The sequence below is a fragment of the Schistocerca piceifrons genome, chromosome X (genome assembly GCF_021461385.2).
Source record: "Schistocerca piceifrons isolate TAMUIC-IGC-003096 chromosome X, iqSchPice1.1, whole genome shotgun sequence".
In the NCBI taxonomy this organism is placed as follows: Eukaryota; Metazoa; Arthropoda; class Insecta; order Orthoptera; family Acrididae; genus Schistocerca; species Schistocerca piceifrons.
The window spans coordinates 104,851,053-104,860,726 of NC_060149.1; positions in this window are offsets into that span (position 1 = coordinate 104,851,053).

Consider the following 9,674-nt stretch of genomic DNA (forward strand, 5'->3'; position numbering starts at 1 on the left):
CTCCTCCTTACACGAGGCATCACAACAACGTTTCACCAGGCAACGCCGGTCAACTGCTGTCTGTGTATGAGAAATCGGTTGGAAACTTTCCTCATGTCAGCAAATTGTAGGTTTCGCCAGCAGCGCCAACCTTCTGTGAATGCTCTGAAAAGCTAATCACAGCATCTTCTTCCTGTCGGTTAAATTTCGCGTCTGTAGCACGTCATCTTCGTGGTGTAGCAATTTTAATGGCCATTAGTGTAGGAGACTAGCACCAGCCACACACATATTGTATACCCTACACAACTGCACCTGACATCCGAGAACAATTAATGGATTGCTTGGAATATCTTGTGTCATCCTGCACCATGGTTAGGAGACAAGCGCCCGTCCAACTAGGAAATTATTGTGCCATACGTAGGGTACAGTTAACATCACAACACAAACGGCTGCATTCGAAGTGGTGCCGCGACCGGGAAGAATGGATTGCTGATGAATGACGTCGCACTGTGTTAAGCGAAGAATCGGGGTTCTGCACTGTCGCAGATGACCATAGTCGGCGAGTATGGCTCCGACTTGGGCAGAGGTTTCATCCTCCCAGTGCTTTGGAGAGGCATTGTGATGTTACTCTTGTCGTCATGCGGTCATAGGCCATCGGATACGGCTTCAGGTAGTGATTGAAGGAACACTGACAGCACAGTGGTAAATCACTGACTGCTGCAACAACAATATCGAGGTGCCATTTTTCAACAAGAACATGTCCATACATACATGGCATCTGTCTCTATGAACGGTCTGCGTGACGTTGAGGTATCTCCTTGGGCAGCGACATCCCCATATCTGTCCCCGATGGAAGGTGTGGGACCAGACATCAAGGACCATTGACAACAGGTGTGCGCCAGCTTGTCTCTGGAGAGAATAAAACGGCTTTCCAAAAAAAATTTCCCAGCCGAATCAGTGTGAAAACTGCCTCTTCATTCAGCACCTTCATTCATTCCCATTGTACACTGTGCAAAAATCGTGGGATAGCGATATGCACATATAGAGTTGGCGGTAGTATCGCCTGTAAAAGGTGCAAAAGGGCAGTGCGTTAGTGGACCTGTCATGTCTATTCAGGTGATTCATGTGAAAACGTTTCCGAAGTAATTATGGCCGAACGACGGGAATTAACAGACTCTGAACGCGGAACAATAGCTGGAACTAGACGCATGGGACATTCCATTTCGGAAATAGGTAGGAAATTCGATATTCCGAGATAGATAGTGTTACGAGTGTGACGAGGATACCAATTTTTAGGTATTAACTTTCATCACGGACAACACAGTGGCCGATGGCCTTCACTTAACGATCGACAGCAGTGGCGATTGCGTAGAGTTACCAGTGCTAACAGACAAGCAACATTGGGTGAAATAAGCGGAGAAATCAATGTGGGACGTACGACGAACGTATCCGTTAGGACAGTACGGCGAAATGTGGCGTTAATGGCCTACGGAATCAGACGACCGACGCGAGTGTATCTGCTGACTGCACGACATCACCTGCAGCGCCTCTCCTGGGCTTGTGATCATATCAGTTGGACCCTAGACGACTGGAAACATGTGGCCTGCTCAGATGAGTTCCGATTTCAGTTGGTAAGAGGTTATGGCAGGCTTCGAGTGTGGCACAGACCCCACGAAGCCAAGGACCCAAGTTGTCAACAACGCAATGTGCAAGCTGGTGCTGACTCCATAATGGTGTGGGCTGTGTTTACATGGAATGGACTGGGTCCTCTGATCCAACTAGACCTATCGTTGACTGGACATGGTTATGTTTGGCTGCTTGGAGACCATTTGCAGCCAAACAGCAATGAAGTTTTTATGGATGGCAGTTCACCATGTCACTGGACCACAGTTATTCTCAATTAGTTTGAAGAACGTTCTGGACAATCTGAGCCAATGATTTGGCCACCCAGATCGACGACATGAATTCCATCGAACATTTATGGGACATAATCGAGAGAACAGTTCGTGCACAAAATCCTGCACCAGTAACACTTTCGCATTTACGGATGGCCACAGAGGCAGTATGGCTCAGTATACGTAAGTGAGTGAGCTCCCAACGACTTGTTGAGTTCATGCAACGTCGAGGTGCTGTACTGCAGCGTGCAAAAGGAGGTTGGACACTATATTAGGATGTATTCCATGACTTTTAACGCCTCAGTGTATTTTGCTGTTAGTAAATCGCGATACATACTTTTGATACATTTTACATGAGTTTGCTATAATCAGTTTCGATTAATTCATACAAGCACTTGGCAGCCCCTTTGCATGGTTACTGAACCATTTTTACGGCTTTAGGGAGTCAGTTTGTCCTCTGACGAGTGAGAAACAGTCGGGGATTCAAGGCCATGACATTGTTCTTGTTTGAAAGATGATTCGCCATTGAAGACTGCGTTCTTAACATCCGCAGTTAGATGAGAGTTTCTGATTGCTGTGTTTGGACGAGGTCTGTGCTAGACAAGGACACAGTCTTTGGTAGAGATTCATGCTGTTGTGAAGATTCTACAATGTACAAAGTATTTACTGAGATCATTGCAATTTACTTGCTGTAATGAAGCTTAGTTAAAGTGATGACGCTGTATCGACCTCGCTTGGTCACGATTGCTCCACGAGCAGGTGTGGGGCCATGTGCTTGTGCGTAGTAAAATCAAAGCTCATAAGCTGCTCGAACATGGTTGAATGGAAGCTGATTATAGCGCCGTATATTATTCTTTCACTCAGTCGTTTTGTAAATTCAAAGTTGTTACCCTTACTTGAAGTAAAAATAGCTATTGCTTTGTTAGAAGCCTTGATATGAAAACATGATGTGGTGAATATGAAACTTCAACTTGTAGGTTTGAGTGCCCATGTGGGTTTCAGAAATCGTGTCCTTGTGTTCACTGACAATGTAACTGTTTATCAGTGTACTTCTTTCGTATTTATTTCGATTTATACTCCATCATTCTTCGTTATTACCGAGCGAGGTGACGCAGTGGTTAGCACACTGCACTCGCATTCGGAAAGACGACGGTTCAATCCCGTGTCCGGCCATCCTGATTTAGGTTTTCCGTGATTTCCGTAAATCGCTCAAGGCAAATGCCGGGATGGTTCCTTTGAAAGGGCACCGCCGACTTCCTTCCCCGTCCTTCCCCAATCCGATGAGACCGATAACCTCGCAGTCTGTCTTCTCCCCCAAACAACCCAACCTCCCCCCCCCCCCTTTCGTTATTCAGACACATAAGACACAAGATCCTGCACATTGCAATGCATTCATCTTGTTATATGTTGTGGCTTCACATTGAAACCCATAAGCATTCTGATGCACTGACGATCACATATTGATTTGCTGTCACGAGTGATAGCAGTTCTTTGGATTCTGTCAGGTTGCAAGCGCTTCTAGGCCTAAGGTAGTTCGACTGGTGTTGTTTCACCGATTGCTGTTTTTCAATCAGGCAGAGTACTCTCACATGCTACTATGATGTATAAGACATTCTCAGATTGCTTGCCGTGTCAATTCGGGATAAAACCTCGACCTTTCAACCATTAACTTCATCGTCTTCGTCAGTAGCAAGTGGCTGTCAAAACTGCTACAGTGATGCGCATATGTATTATATATGGGCTCTATAAGGCCACCACAGCAGGTGTTTTGCAAGTCAGTTGCTCATGACGAAGATGATGGAGGTAATCGTTAAAAGTTTGAGGTTTTGCCCTGAATCGACGCAGCAAGAAGTCCGAGAATGTTTTATACAACTCTACCATCGCGAAAGCCTTTCTTCTCGTCCTACTGCGATGTTATGTAAAAACGATGTTCATGAATTACATTTTAGCTCTGATGATTTAACTGTCTTTTGGAATTTAAGTCAATAGTTACAAAACTGAGGAGATTTCCTCATTGCACAGCTGGACCCTATAAAAAGAAGTCTAACACTTGTTTATTTTTGGATCACTGTTCAAGGAATCATTATTCGCAGTATTTAAATAGTAATAATACAAGGCAATTTTTCTCAGTTGCGCTGTATTGTGATTATCACATTTCGAACCATACAATGTTTCCAAATTATTTTCTTTGGCATAGGAAATATGTTTTTTGAATAGCTTGGAGGTGTTGGGGCTTAATTATCACTACTTGCAGGAGTAGACATCACTTGTTACAACCACAATCGTCTTTCAAATTTGACTGAGCACGTCAGTTCTTAGTCACAGTTTCTTTCAATAAAAGTTTTTCACATCAAATCTAGGAAAATATTTAATTTTCACGACGTATGCCATGATGTGCATTGTTTTTTATATAATTTTATGTTTCCTGTTGTCAAATTTGCCAACGTCTTTCAATATTCGGTATTCTGCCCGAATTTTTTTCCCGTGAGTTTCTCTGATCAGCTATTACTTACAAATTGTTTAATTTAATTTCAGTGTTTGTTACTCAGTTAATTAAGTTTTTCAATGCATCGTAATGCTACGCTCGCAGGTTCGAATTCTGCCTCGGGCATGGATGTGTGTGATGTCCGTAGATTAGTTAGTGTTTAAGTAGTTCTAAATTCTAGGGGACTGATGACCTCAGATGTTAAGTCCCATAGTGCTCAGAGCCATTTGAACCATTTTTTTGTCGCTTTCTTGGTCTGTAATTAGGGTTTTATTAACTTTTAAATATGCAGTGGAAACTTGTCATTTATTTTGAAAATACAGGGAAGTTCAGCATTCAGTGAGTAGGAGATTTCTCTTTTATGGTTATTGGGTGAGGTGATCTTCTCCGAGTGAATTTTTTCATACTGACGCCACAAATAGTTTTTAATGTATGGGAACAATAATATTGTACCTTTAAAGTAACAATCTTTTTACAGTGTTGATTTCATTTTCCATTCATGTACCATGCGGTGTGTGATATCTGCTTCCACACATGGACGTTGGCTCATTATAAAAGCATTTCTTTGATTGAGGAAAGTATTGGGATTGTTGTCTACTTTGTTTTTCACGAATCAGATATTAGGTAGAGGAACCTTGTGCGGAACCCTATTGGCATCCTATAAGAAGTAACCGTGCTATGAGACAGTCAGTGGTATAACCTTCCTCCGAAAATCAATTTTTGTGACTTAATATATACCTTTGAGAACCCTCCCATTGATTTTGTGGTGAGAGAATTGAGGTGCAGAATCGATTGAGGAGGCATTGAATGAGAGGTGTTAAACAGATTGAACATCTGTAATGTACCCTATTTCTCTATTTATTTGTCTGGGATAAATGTATCTGGGACTTGGAAAATTTTACTAGTGAAATTTTACGAGTGAAACACGTCTGGTGTAGTGTTGAACAGTTGGGAAGAGAGTTAAGACTATGTGAGGTTTCTTGAACATACAGGTGGTACTCTTGATGATTAATTTTCAGCGTTCTTTTAAATATTCGATTTTTACAAAAGTATTTTGTTGAATTATTGTTTGTCTGTGAAACTGAGAAGAAAACTTGAGCATTGGTATTCCTAATCTTGATAATTATGTGCTTTGTGGAGAACTGTTGCATATATAGTGCATGATTTTTCATTTTTTTAGATATGGACTTCTGAAATTTTTTATTAGACTATATATTGAGATGTCACTTCGAAGCTGTAGCTTGGTCCTTTGTGATATTATTAATTGGTATATGATGGAGAAGTTTGCAGTTAGGCAGCGGTAGACAAGGAAGGTACGTATTTGAAAGATTCAGGAGAGAAGTGTGAGAGTTAATGTGATGAAACATGTGTCAAATAATACTCAAATGAAAAGACTTTGAAATAGCTCCTTGTTGTCTATTCTAGGGACAATATAGTCTTCACCTAATATTGATCGCTTTTTAAATGACTGTAGAAAATAATGAACTATTAATCAGATAAACAAATAATTGCTAGGTTGAACGTAAGTGGATTCAGTGTCAAATAATATACCCCAACTATACTTGTTTAAGTTTAACTAACGAAGTTTATTGACTTAAATCAACACAATAATTCATAGACTGATAATAAGCTGCTACATGATTCAGTGAACTGAAATTAGCTTGCGCCCACAATATTGTGGTCAGTGAACGCACTATATTATAAATTAAATAAATGAAATAACTGACAAACTGAGCTAAAGTTCAGACTCACTGTAACTAATTCACAGTCCATATCAGCTTCATGCACAAAAAGTACAATCTCATCTGAACTACCAACAGAAATAAAACAGTCCTGACTACTGCAGAAAACTGTGTCCCTAATGAACTAACATGAAATATGTCAAAATGTTATGACAGATCATGTTAAAAATTTCTGTCTCCGAAAAGGTGTGGCTGGACCACCGCTCAGACCAGCACAGACCTTGCCTCTTCAAATCCAACCTGAATACTGTGAAAGAGGAAGATAACCACCACCCTTCTAAAGCCTTGCCTTTCCCCTCTATGAAACATACTGCATTCACATCACTTCATTACTTCATGTTATCACCAGCCTGATTTACAACTTTTCCACACATGATTGATATCAAAAATCTGAATCCGCCATTAAATCCGTTCTAAATTCTAAACAAAAGTGATATCTCACACTTAATTTTACATGCAATAGTTTACCCAAAATTTAATGTTAAAGAAATGCCAAGCTTTGTTGCAGTACTAAAAATCAGTTCATGAACTTTTTGCCATCAATTATTACAATAAAAATGAATAAGGCACTCCTCTTTTACAGGAATTTTCCTGTACTTTCCATTGCAAGAATTAATGTAAACTTACTAATTATTTTAAGTTAAGGGACAAATCATGCAAATTAATAAACAATTAATAAAGACGCAATAAAAACACGGATCTTACAAACTAAATGTTACATGTGGTGTGTAATTACATCTGCCAACTCGTATCACCTTTCAGGTGTCTTATATCAAATAATATACTGATTTTTAATTAAAGTACAATTAAAAAGTATCTCATATGACAATTAATTGTGATGTGACACATGTGAGCAGTTTAGTAGGTGAGCATTCATAAGCTCTACAATTTCGTGGCTTGATCTCTATTGTAACCTAAGCATTATAAAATTTATTAATCGTCTATTTAAATGGAGTTAGCTGAATCATCTTAGTGGTGTAACTTCCCCCATATGTTAACTACAAAGCATATCTGCATACTAGCAGAATCATGTTCATCTCCTCTTCAAATTGACATACTTTTCTCCTCTGCACTTACAGTAGTTTACGTTTTAGGTGTGCAAACGTGAATAATGCAAATCATGTCTTTCTGTGGTGGATCACAGAACTGATGTCACTCGCATCTCTAAAATTGACAGGTACATGTGGCCTACCAGTGTCTGCTGCACGGGTCCGCCATGCCACATTTGCTGGCTGTCAAAACACCCACTGTAGCTCTGCTTGGTGCCATCTGCGAACAGCCTCCACAGTGTGGAGCCTGCACAAAGTGAATGCTGTTTGTGACCAAACTCGATCAGCCATACCCAGATTTGTTATGTTGTGTCTCACCTGATCTTTCAAAAAGTGACAACGATAATCGAAGCCGCGCCAAGAATTAAACAAATTTATCAAAGAGATCCAAACAGTAATCAGCAAAAAATTACATGAACAAAAAAGTATAATATTTTGCGTATTGGCAGGGTCAGTGTGTGCCGTACATATTTTGACTCCTAAACCAAATGTGTATAAATCTCTGTGTGTAACCCATGCGTATTTGTTCATTTGTGACAGAGTAATACTTTGTAGAAAAATAACACATTTAAATCTAAGACACTGCATCTGTGTTAAGGAATAAATGGTTGCTAGGAGGTCAAGTATATTTTCACAAACATTTACACTTCGAGAGAGCTCCTGAACACTGCGAAAGCATTCAGTACGATCCTAGACGACGTTTTATGCCTACCTCCAACCTTAGACAGGTATTTTCGCCAACGTATCAGGCTAGATTGAAGTTGCCACCAACTATAATTGTATGAGTGGGATACCTATTTCAAATGAGACTCAAGTTTTCCTTGAACTGCTCAGCAACTGTATCATCTGAGTTGGGGTTCGGCAAAAGGAACCAATTATAAATTTGTTCTGGTGGTCAAGTATAACCTCTACCCATACTAACTCAGAGGAACCATCTACTTCAATTTCACTACATATTAATTATTTCTGACAGCAATTATCACTCCACCACTAATTGTATTTAATCTGTTCTTTCTGAATATGGTTAGGTCGTTTCTAAAAATTTCGGCTGAAATTATTTCCAACGTCAGCCAGCTTCCCGTACCTATTGAAACGTCCCCGTAGAAAAATTAATAAATTACTGTGCTGATAAACCTCTTACATTTTTTGATTTTCAAACAGCTGAGCAGAACTGAACGTATTCAGACATTTCGCTCTATACCTATTCTGATCAACACTAAACTGACACACAATATTTTTAGCGCAACGCAATCTGACTTTCAAAAATCCCTACAAAAGACTGGCCCTGACTAACAATAACCTATACCTTTCATGAATCACTTACCTCACAAAAATCTTTGTTACTCGAACTACTGCAATACAGCGAGCGCCGCTACTGCCAGCTAAATAAAAGGTTCAAACTACTGAAGGCACTAACTACTGATAGGCATTGTTAGCAAATGAAAGATTTTGATAGAGAATAAACAATGTATTTACCTTAATAGTGTTCAAAAGTCATAATATATATATCAGTTCATGACATCCAGTCTTACAAATTTACTGTCTCTGATGGACACACGTCCAGATCATCCGCTCTCAAAACTCCGCCATTTCTCTCCCCACATCCACCACTGCTGGCGGCTTACCTCCAACTGCGCAACGCTACGCGCTGTTAACAGCCAAATTCCCAACACTACAATAGCAAACAACAATGCAACCCAGCCACAGACTGCACACAGCACAGCCAGTGATTTTCATACAGAGCGCTACGTGGCGTTACCAATATAAAAACCTAAACAGCCTACTTACACTATAACGATTTGAGATGCAGTTCTTTCTATTAGCGCTCAGAGCTCCCGTTCTTTCTCAACATAGATACGACAGTTTACAACTGCGATATTGCTGTGTCTACCCTCTCCCTGAGTTCGTCCTGCACCATTTGTAACTGAAGTCCTTTCAGCACTTTCCCAATGCCCTCTGACCTAAAAAACCACCCAGTCTCTTGTACTCAGCCCCCAACACCCCCGTAGCCGCTTCATGTGTGTAGTGTGTGTAGTGGACCACTGACCTACTTAGTGGAACCCGGAAACCCACCATTCCATGGCTCAAGACGAGGAATCTGCAACCCCTACGCTCGCGGAACCGTCTAAGTCTCTGATTCACATCTTCCACTCGGCTCTGTAGCAAAGGACCACATACAGTTATGTTGACCATGCAACAGATGGTGAGCTCCGCCTTCATCTCACAAGCAAGTCTTTTAGCCCGTACGACTTTAACTAGCCACCGAAAACCAGAGAGAATCTCTTCCAAATCAAAGCGACATCCATCGTTAGTGCCAACATAAGCTGCCACTTGCAGCTGGCTGCACCCTGTTGTTTTCATGGCATCTAGTGGCACTCGTTCCACATGTGGAATAACTCATCCTAGTATGTACACAGAGTGCATTTGGATCCCTTCTCCTCCTTCGCAGCCATATCCCTAAGGTGCCCCATTAGGCGCCTAACGTTGGAGCTCCCAACTACTAGTAATCCCATGCTCAGACATT